The 12,043-nt window shown below is 34.8% G+C and overlaps 1 long non-coding RNA gene across 1 annotated transcript; it reads right to left on the bottom strand.

Moving 5' to 3' along the window:
* Positions 1-2,298: 2,298 nt before the first annotated feature.
* Positions 2,299-7,433, bottom strand: LOC130054163 (uncharacterized). Its single transcript, XR_008802444.1, has 3 exons — positions 7,168-7,433; positions 5,108-5,230; positions 2,299-3,117 (listed from the first exon to the last, which is right to left on the bottom strand). It is a non-coding gene; the product is annotated as an uncharacterized LOC130054163 (long non-coding RNA).
* Between the last annotated feature and the right edge of the window lie 4,610 nt (positions 7,434-12,043).

Raw genomic sequence — 12,043 nt, forward strand, 5'->3', positions numbered from 1 at the left:
CTTTAAGAATTTACACACTGATAGTAACTTTAAATATAAATGCCCTTCCTCCTTGAAAGCATAAAACACCTTGAAAATGATTGTTAATTTGGTGTTTGTCAAGAGACTTAACTCAGTAGCTCTATGATATGACCACCTTCAGTTCACAGGGGCTAAGCCCGTTTTGGGCCCGAACTCTACGATACCATAGGCTAAAACGCACTTAGCCCCTATGCTTCAGTTGTACATAAAAGTAACAGGAGGCCCATAGGCCACATCGCTCACCTGAGTCACCTTGGCCCATATCTAAAGATTTTCCATATCTATTCGCATGTAAAACTTTGGTCCCTATTGCGGCCCCAACCATGATTTTAGCACACTTGAATCTGCACAATGTCAGGAAACTTTCATGCAAATGTAAACTTCTTTCGCCCTATGAATCTTGAGAAGGAGATTTTCCCTATATACTAGTATTAGTATGTAAAACTTTGATCCCCTATTGTGGCCCCATCCTACCCCTGGGGGCCATGATTTGAACAAACTTGAATCTGCACTATGCCAGGAAGCGTTCATGTAAATTTCTACTTTTCTGGCCCAGTGATTCTTCATCAGAAGATTTTTAACGATTTTCCCTATATATTTGTATACAAAACTTTGATCCCCAATTGTGGCCGCATCCTACCCCCAGAGGCCATGATTTTAACTTGAATCTGCACAATGTCAGGATGCTTTGATGTAAATTTGCACTTTCCTGGTTAAGTTATTCTTGAGAGGAAGATTTTTAAAGATTTTCCCTATATATTTGCATGTAAAATTTTGATGCCCTATTGTGGCCCCATCCTAACCCTGGGGGCAATGAGTTTTACACACTTGAATCTCTACTATGTCAGGAAGTTTTCATGTAAATGTCAACTTCTTTGGCACAATGGTTCTTAAGAAGATTTTTTTCTATATATTAGTATGTAAAACTTTGATCCCCTATTGTGGCCCCATCCTAGGCATTATTTGAACAAACTTGATTCTGCACTGTCAGGAAGCTTTTATGCGAATCTCAGCTTTTCTGGCCCAGTGTTTCTTGAGAAGAAGATTTTCTCTATATATTTAAAAGTAAAACTTTGATCCCCTATTCTGGCCCTATCCTACCCTCAGGGGTCATGATTTTAACAAACTTGAATTTTCACTATGTCAAGAACCTTTCACGTAAATTTCAACTTTTCTGGTTCAGTGGTTCTGGAGATGATTTTTAAATGACTACACCCTATTTTTGTGATTATCCCCCCTTAGAAGTTGGCAGGGTCCTTCATTTTAACAAACTTGAAAGCCCTTCACCCAAGATGCTTTGTGCCAAGTTTGGTTGAAATTGACCCATTGGTTCTGGAGAAGATGAGAATGTGAAAACTTTACGCATGCAGACCACAGGCACTTGGGGCATGGATCATGATCACCCCCACCCCCCCCCCCCCCCCCACCCCCCAATTATTACTAATAAAAAAAAATCTTCGACCAAATATTTTTTTCTTCACATGTTTTGTAGATATGCATTTAGGATCACCCAAAAATGTTACTTTTCGTCTCTGTTACGTATTAGTCAAAATCACGTTCTCAGTCAGTATAAGGAGAGAAGGCATGCAACTCTTTTCACGTCGTCTGTCTCACCTGGTTCAAAGTTTGCCTGTTTTTTTCACTCAAAGCAAGTCAAAACATTGGATATTCATACATCAATAAATTGGTCTAACATTCTTCTTTCCTTTTGTGTTTACCTTATATTTTTAAAAATCGCAGACATTTTATTACATTAATCAAATCACTCACAACTGGGGTAAATTTCGCTGTTCTGCATCAAACGGCCCGGAAGTGCACGAACGATAACTCAGACTAATGTTCCGAATGACATTAGCAACACGATGACTCCCGAAGCTTCCGAGGGAGAGAATTTGGCGCTGATATTTGATATTGAAAAACCGGCAATTTTTCTAAACGATGGCAAGAAAATCAAATTACGCCGACAAAGAAATTGTTGCTTAGTACTTATGTTTGTTTTTAGACATTTATAGTTAAACGACTACAATTCTTAATTTGAAAAAAAGAAAAAGAAATAATAAATCAAATAATATTTTCAATATTAGACCTATTATAAAAATTGATAAATGAAAAAAAAAAATATTCCAGGTTTCTTGACAACATTTGTGAAGAGGAATCAGGAAAAATGTTCTTGCATGAAATAAATCAGAGGAATTCCCTTTCACCAAAGGCAACTGGAAATTTGATGAAAAAATTATTTCCCAATGCCCAATGTAAAAGATTAAGACAGAAGTCAAATTGGGAGAAGAAAGAAAGAGTTTATTTGGGTGTTGCTTGGCAAACTATTCAAAATGAGGAAATCAAATCAAACCTGTGTGAAATTTCACAATATATTACAAAACATTGCTTCATTATGAATGAAACTGAAGCAGAAATTAAAGTAGGATATCCTACTGACTATATTTTAAATGGAAACAGACTGATTGCAGAGGTGAAATTTGAGAAAAACTGTATTTGGTCTGTATCTTTATGTGAGAAGAAGATCAACATCACCAATCTTGGTCTCTCCAATAAATCTTCCATTTCCCAGTCTAGCATTCACAGCGTTTTTTCCGCTATAAAGAAGTTTAAATATTGCAAGGGAATACAGCATCACGATGACGCTTTGACTACACATCATGACTTCTTTAAGGAAGTATGGAATAAATGCGGTGATGATAATAGCCAACAGTCTGTATTACGTTCTAAATCATGCCTTGTTGTGTTGACTTACACATCTGTAAATTCCACCTGTGTAAACTGTAGGCAGTTACAAGAAGAGAAGATACAAGAGCTTCCCTCTCAACCTGAACAAAATGAAACAGTTGACGAGTCTTATGTCATTCTTTCTGACACTGACCACAATGACTTTAACACAATTTTGAATAAAGTCATTCCAGAATGTCCAGAAAACCTTAAACATTTTTTGAATTCACAAAAAGAAGCCATACAAAGAAAACCGAAGGGTCGTCGATGATCTAAGGAAGTTATCAGAATATGTCTGACATTATATAGCCGCAGTCCAAGAGGGTACTCTGAACTTCGGTCTAGTGGGTTCATGGTCCTTCTGCACGGATTCTGCAATATTACAAAAATGCCGTTAACCAAACTTCAGGCTGTTATAATTTTATTTGTATCATTCAACTCTACACTAATCAAACACCTGAATGCAAGTGTTACACAAAGCAGCATTCCCAGGCACTGAGTCTCATAACATTGAATATCAATTTGAATATACATTAGACACCATCACAAGATGCAATGAAATGGATGTATATTGAATATTTCTCATTCAGAAGAAAAATGCTAGTCTTCCCAAAACATGTACAATATATATTCAGATTCTAATAGTGTCCAATGTCCTTATCTAAAATGTGTGCATAGCTCATAAAATATATAAGAATTAGTTTTACTTGAATGTTCACACTCATGCAAGACATAAATGTATCACAAGAAAATTTAAAACTTGTTAAAGTTTTCACAATAAGTTTTTTTTTTCTATGAAAGAGTACCAGTGGTTTTATTGGTAGTATCAGGTGTTATTTCCATAAAACAAAAAGGCTGCATATGCACTATTTAAAACTTGAATACTAAACACTTTGCATCTCCAATTTGAATGAATCAAAATAAGAAGACAATACACTAAAACTTGATACAAGATGTTAATACATCTAATATTCAAGAATGGATGCTATTCAAAAAAGGTCATATACGTGTGTGTATAAAACTTGAAAATGGTGTTCTACCTTAGTATCTAGGTGAATCATGGTGACCTGGGCTTCTTTTCATCTATTCAAAATTGATCCTCCTTCCTTCTGAATTAACCTAATTTGCACTCACTACACACATTTACTCAACAACACAACTATATCCTATACATGTATTTCCTTTATTTACTATACATTACGAGTAATGTTTAAAACTTTTAAAATAATAAATTATAGTGGTTCATATTCAAACAACAAAGTTTCTTTGTGACATGTGCAATAAATTAGGAGGATAAAGATTCATGTATTTCTAATGTCTAGTCTGAGAAACAAATTAATGAAATCATGTATCAAGATACATAAGGTGTCATGTTTAATTATTTAAAATTTCAAAAATGTTGAATTTGAAAAAAAAAAATCGGATCAGAAGGTGCAGGATATGTGATTTTATATCATAGTAATTTATAATAATTATTAAATTTAGGATTAATAAAGAGATGTTCCGCTGGATGCTGACTGAAACAAAAAATAAAAATATACCACTAGAAGGCTATGAAGGTGGACTACTAATAGATGAGATGAGTCTGGAACAGGACATTCAATTCTCTAATGTCAATTCTCTAATGTCCGTAGAACATTATCAATTTAACGATAGAACATCCAGTTTAGTAAAGTCGCTAACAACCGTACCTTCCTCTCATCTTTAAACATCCAAATAGCACTGCATTTTGTGTTATGTTAGCAGCAAGAATACTGCCATTTGTATGAGAAATATTTATTTCTATCAATTCCTTTTTTCATGATGAAATGCCATCTGGCATCTGTTTCGTCGACAAGAACGATATAGGTATCGTTACTGTCATCGTGAGTGGTCATATCTGTTTACAGGGTTTTTAAAAATACGGAATAAAGATATTTCGCAAAACGAATAGTGATTACCAAATACAAATCAATACGTTTGCGTTTCACGATTTTTTATTCGTAAAATTGAAAATGCATTTTATTTTTATTTTCGATTTGACATGTTGGGTAGAATCGGCGGAATTTAAAAAACAGTAGAAATTTGCATTTTATTTTTTTCCCGATTCCTCAGAAATTAGGGTCGGCGGGATCCTAATTTCTGGGGAATCGGAAAAAAAATAAAATGCAAATTTCTACTTTTTTTTTAAATTCCGCCGATTCTACCCAACATGTCAAATCGAAAATAAAAATAAAATGCATTTTCAATTTTACGAATAAAAAATCGTGAAACGCAAACGTATTGATTTGTATTTGGTAATCACTATTCGTTTTGCGAAACCAAGAAATAAAAAACCTGTGGCCCAACGAGCCTTGTATAATGGAGCAAATACAAATCCTACCTTTCTTGCATACTCTAGGACTATCAATTCTATTGTTCTTGGCCAAACCACAGTCTCTAAGAAATCCAATTCTGGGGAAATTTTGCAGAGCCATTTCAGGTCATGCCACCATCCAATAAGAAACTGAAAAAGTGAGGTAAGTTAAAGTAGTTGTATCATGCATGTTTTAAACAAGAAATACTATATATGAAAGTTAGATGACAGTGACATCAGATTATGTTTTTGATATACTGTACATGTACTGTCAGACATGTTGAAAGGAAGAGATATTCATAAGAAAATTAAAGTGTAGTTATTTAGTAATAACATGATGGCACCAGTTAGCATCATAATTAAGGTTACAAGATCAAAACATATGATGTCAATAAAAAAGGACTAACCAAATACAAATGTTAAATTATATATGAAAGTCTAATCATTACCAAATCAAAAGTCATGACCAGTGTTAAAGTTTTATGCCATTACAGACAGACTTAAGACTACATTCCCCAGGGCATAAAACATCATACCATTCTGATTATATATATATATATATATATATAAAAGCACTAAAGTTCCAACAACACCCGATACCTCAGAGTGTCGGATCCACAACATGGATACAAGGTCAATTACAAAAAATTATACAAAGCACTAAAATGACCAACGACACGAACAACCAGATTGTCAAATTGTCCCTTCTTCAGGACAAACGAAAAGAATTACATAATGTGGTCAATATCAAAAGAGCATAATAACAAAAACTACATATAAATACATCTAGCACTACAACTACACTAATCTACAAACGTATTTACAACGCAGACTACATGTTTTTGGTCTTTAGGCTTGCCAATCAATGTTAAAAGTGGAGCGAATTAGGACATGCCTTATTCGTCCAAAGAGCTGATCCATATATATATATATATATATATATATATATATATATATATATAGGATATCTATATTGCGTGTTTTTATATTTGGTTTATCCAACGAGTTGATATGGTGTATTTATTCGCGAGGCTTGCCGAGCGAATAAATACACCATATCAACGAGTTCGATAAACCAAATATCAAAATACGCAATTATAGATGTTCTATTTATCTCATGCGTCTTCTTTTCACTTAATTTTGAGATGATCCCCAATATGGTAGAAACAGCTGATTGAATTTGTTTTGAATCCGTGGCTCAGACGTCGTGCTTAATCTGTCTACCTTACGCGGGAAAAAATAGTGCGCTTATAAACCATTAATATACAGCACAAAAGGGCATTTTCATAAAAGAAACCATGGATGAAAATTGTTTTAGAAGGGATTATAGTTATAATTAATAATGGTTTTGCCATTCCATTAAAGTAACACCTATTGACCGAGTATTTATTTTTTGACGTAGGCCTGACCTTCTGATAAAAGTTTGATGTCGTCGTCGTTTTGAAATAAACAATTGTAATAACGAATTAACGATCGATGCAGCGTTATTAGAATGTTCAACAGTTTACAATGAAAAGTAGAAGCGTTTGTGCATTTGGATTTTATTACGTAGTTTCATTGGATCTGAGGACGAGAGGAAATCCTGAGGCACTTTGAATAGGCCTAGCCTAGTAAGTAAAGCTTTGTTATATTTAATATGCTCCAGAAAAAAGAGACTGTGCTTGTGAATACTTGGTACCGCAGCATGTCGAGGTACTTTCGATTAGGCTTTTCCAGTAGGCGCTCGATTCCTTGTCGATGATAATAGTGTGCACATATTTTTGTTTTCTGATCGTAATTTTTGAGTAGTTACAGACCGAGTTGGCATTTTTGTGGCCGATAACTTGCATTATATGTCAGTGGGGACAACATCATTTTAATTTTGCTATAAAAGAAATTCTAAATAAATACAAAATAATAAGTTTTACGCTTTATTTCATGCATAGATATGCATAAACACAGAAAATATGTCATCCAAGCGGAGACAGTGTCAAAAGTAGTTCGGACCGGAAGTGCTTTATCAAACGGGCGTGTGATAAAGGTAATGCTTTATCTCACTTTCAATATACACCACATGTATGAGATAAATATATATATATCAGTCATACCATTGTGGCATTGCCGTTCTGCTCTATTGACAAACTGCACCATTAATTGTCATCATGTTCACAAGGAGTCCTTACAGGTATATCACTCTGAAAGTGAAAATAGATGGATCAAGATACATATCAAACATGCATACAATGTTCATGCATCATTAACAAATATTTTGATGTGCTCAGAAAAATAAATACTTGCATAGACTTTTACAACATCATTCAAAGTACATGTATACATTTACACACCTGAGTCTCAAGTGAATCTTCAGGGTGCTTAACTTTCTTTGACTCCCCTTTTCCCCTACCCTTTCCTTTCCTAGTGCATGTACTCACTAAAACTCTCTTTAAACCTGAACTTTGCTTCATTTGTTCTTCCTCTGAATGATAAGATGTTGAGAGTAATGTCTCTTCCATATTGTCATTTTGCTCTTTGAGCTTCTCTGGATATGGCATATCATTCACTTCCATTATTTTCTGATGAATCATTGCAGCCATGTCATCTTTCTTATAACGAATAGGAATTTGAAGTCCATACCCTTTCCCAATTAGAATTAGATTGTTTTTGGTGAAATTACTTGTGAGTAAACTAGGATCTGTTGATTGTTCTGATTTTAAACGATAATGACTTGCAGATTTATTTTGAGTTGTATCTGAAAATAGGAATTCAATGTCAAGCTTCTTAACACACTTTTTAGACTTTTCCATGACTTTCTTTCTCAAAGCTTTTTCCTTTTCTTTTTTCAGAAAAGTTAAGTAGTCTTTTCTGAATTGACTCACACACACTTTCATAAATAGCTCACATATTTCTGTTTTCAGGTCAAGAATAATTTCTATTTTTCTCAATTCCTCCATGAGAATATCCTGGACTATCTCCTGTGTTGAACTACCATCATTTACATTTGAATTCAAAGGAAGATGTGTGTCTATAAATACACCTGCCCAAGCAAAAGTCAATTCCTTGTCATTAAGAATGCACATCTTCAATTCTTGAAAAAGGTTTTCACCATAACTTAACAATGTTTTATAACTCAAGAATTTCCAACATTTTTCATCGAGCACCAGAAAATACGGATGTATATTTAATTGCTGTTATAAAATTTAGAAATTCATTTCAAAATTAAGGATTATCTCCCTCATGCATAGCTCTTATCCTTGGACGAATTTGGCTCCACTTTTTTGGGCTATATTTAGCTCTAAAACTTCATAGTATTTCGGATTTCAAACATTTCGGTTGAGCATCACTGAAGAGACATTATTTGTCGAAATGCGCATCTGGTGCATCAAAATTGGTACCGTATAAGTTTTACATAAAGAAGGCAAACACAGAGTCGATAATATTGATCAAGCTCTCCCTGATGTTTTGTCTCCTTTTTGTCTCTTCCAAACTCCCTGCATCAGATGTGCATGCAACCAACTCAGTTTCTGATATACATACTGACTCAAGTAGATGCATTTTTCTTTGCAAATTTTGAACCTCATCCATTAATTTCATGTTGAAAAGTTTATTTCTGAGTGATGTTGAAACTAAGTGTTTTAATTTTTCCACACAGTATCCAGCAATGTATCTTATTTTACCCCTTCCACCAGATGAAATGCTTTCATTACTTACATCACATTTAATTGTAGGTAGAGGTTCACAATGAACAGTATCCACTAGATCATTTAAGATTTTTTCTGAACGTTAAACATAACAGACGACATGACATGGTTCTCGACTCCAAATTTCTTTGATTTGGTATAACTGTAAATGACACCTGAGGTTACATATTAAACTCTTTATAAAAATTGTTCATGTTTGCTGGTAAATTTAGATTCGACATGTGGAAACACTACAACTGAAATTTCTTGCATTTTTTCCATTTGCTTGTCATACCAAAGTTGAAAAGTATTTGGTTTGTAACACACAAGTGACTGGAAAAGTTTTGCCTCATTTTCCTTAGGTGTATCACAGTATTCATTGACTGTGTCTTTCAAAATATCATGAACAACATGATTTACATTTAATCATGGGCATTTTCATCAAACATTTCATCAATTTCTTCAAGAATAATTGTTTCAGCATCAGAGAACTCTGTATCATTATCAAAGACAAATTCACATTCATCACTTTGATCACAAGAACTATCAGTATCATCACACAAAATGGTGCCTGTGTTTACAATATCCCTACAACAGGACAAATCATCATGTATGTCTCCAACTGAAATGTTTTCATGAAAAGAGTAAACTTTACTCAGGTGTTGTTTACATGGAAATGGTTTGAAATTAATAACTCTAAGAGAATTCACATTTATTGCTCGCCCAACAGCAACACCCAATTGTCCTGGGAAAGAAATGTTATTACAATGTACTACAACTGAATCTAAAGACATACCCTGTGCTTTGTGTATAGTAATACCATAACTGGGTTTAAGAGGAAACTGAGTCCCTTTTTGCTACAGTCATCTTAGAAACAGGATCATATGTAGTGAACATAAATCTTTTAATGGACACTGTCAAATGTTTTGGGGTCACTGGGAACACAACTTCTATATCATCCTGACCTATTTTCACTACTTTACCAATCAAACCATTGACAAGGACTTCAGAAAGATTTGTCAGTAACATTACACTACACATTTCTTTAATGGCAAGATGTTTGGGTGCTATAATCTTATTTAAATAATGCCGACTCCCTTCATCATTGGATGCAAAACATGCCATGACGCCTGGCAGTTGTTGTAATTTTTGCATATTGTACAGATCGGCGTCCAAATTTCTTGCAAATAAATTACAGCATCACACTCATTAGGTATTGGTCGTGATAATGAATTAAGGAAAGCTGATGTTTCATTTGTAAGTAAACCCTTTTCTAAATTATTAATAGCTGTTACAAGCAGTTCATCTTCTTGTTTGTGAATGATGTATAGAGCTATCTGATGCTTAATCAAAGATAGAAACCAAGATGATTCGAAACAGAAGTGCCCAAAGTCACCATGGAGCTCATTGCTAACCGGGGGTAACTGGTAAAAGTCACCACAAAGTATGATTTGAATGTTACCAAATATATGATTAGGTTTCCGAATTTGGCGACAAACAAATTCGACCTGGTTTAGTACACGACTGCTGGTCATGGATACCTCATCAATAATAAGCACTTCAGTCGGGTCCGTGGAATTACCGGAAACACCAGGTAATTCCCGAAAACACCAATAAAAGTACCGAAAACACCAATGTATTATCAAAAAACACCTCTAGGATGATAGTTCATGTCTGTAAATATATATATCCAAAGTGTCATTTATATTGAAAGAGAATTGAATGAGCTATGGCTAATTTTATATCTTGTATTTCAGACTGCATTTATTGGCGCCATTGGGGGGGGGGGGGGGGGGGGGGGGGGGGGGGGAGGGGGGGGGGGCATTCCTTCATTAGTCCTAACCGGACCAACCGTAAAATTTAATATGTAAAGAAAACAAATTGGGAAATAAAAAGAATTATTAGAATGAAAGGGGATGGATAATTAATCACAAAGAAATTGTACGTACAAGATTTATACTGAACTTTTTAAACTTCCTGTATCTGCATACATACTAATCCGAGATTCCTCTGACTCTTACCCCCGCTTTTATATTTGACATGTGCGGGAGAGAGTCAGAGCGGACTCCATATTGAAAAGTGGGAATTCAGCGACACCAGCTGGTGTCGCTGCTTTACCTACCTCTTACAACTTTATTTCGCGGATCTATCTTCCAAGACGTGAGAATTCAGTTAACGGAAGATAAATCTATAAATAGATCATGATTAATACGATGCTATCGCCGTTTAAACGGCCCTAACACCGACAAATGGAGCATCACTTGAATTAGGTCGCCGCCTCGCCATTTGAGTTCTTTGCGCATGACGTCAGCACATGTAAACACAAAATTACATCGTTTAAACGGCGATATCATCGTATTAATCATGATGTATTTGTAGAATAATCTTCCAATAACTGAATTCTCGCGTCTTGGAAGATGGGTCCGCGAAATAAAGTTGTAAGAGGTAGGTAAAGCAGCGACACCAGCTGGTGTCGCTGAATTCCCACTTTTCAATATGGAGTCCGCTCTGACTCTCCCCCGCAGAAGTCACAAAATAAAAGCGGGGTTAAGAGTCAGAGGAATCTCGGATTACATACATACATGTATATTATAATCAATAATTACCGATGTTCTCTCTCTCGATGTTGCTTTCATTATTCAATACATCTAAATTAAAAATGATTTCATATAGAAATTAAAACTTTTGATAATCGATAGCGTATATGAATAGAAGCAACTCAAATGCAAATCGTTGAAGTCATTTTTGAGTCGGCTCGCGAAGCGAGATGCTCCTTGCTATCAACGGCGTGCGGATTTATCGCGTATCACAAACTTTCTGTTTATTCTTACACCGACAGCAAATAAACCCCGTGCACAAAGATCTTCGAAAATTGTTCATTTGCTTTTTGAACAGCTTCATACATGTATGTTAACATTCTTATAACAATGTAATTTAAATGAGTCCCCTCAATACGTTTAAAGAAACTAAACATAGTGCGCATGAATACACGATGTAAGCAACAGGCGATTGTACTTATTTTATTAAACATGTGACGTACGTGTGTATAAATATATCAACTACAAAAATAGATTCGTAAACATGAAACAAATAACTTGTAAGTAAATATTTCATAGTGAAGAAAGTAATATCTCGCTATCTTAGGTTGGAAAAGCATAGTAAATATTTGAATTTGTTTTTTATATTACGACCGATCATACTCCCCGTCGAGGCCTCTTCGAAAGTGTGTCAAAGCCTAAACCATGTGACTATTTCTGCGGGAGTCTACCTGGGTGAGACGAGGAACGCACGTTCAGTTTGTTATGGT

This window comes from Ostrea edulis, chromosome 4 (genome assembly GCF_947568905.1).
Source record: "Ostrea edulis chromosome 4, xbOstEdul1.1, whole genome shotgun sequence".
Classification (NCBI taxonomy): Eukaryota; Metazoa; Mollusca; class Bivalvia; order Ostreida; family Ostreidae; genus Ostrea; species Ostrea edulis.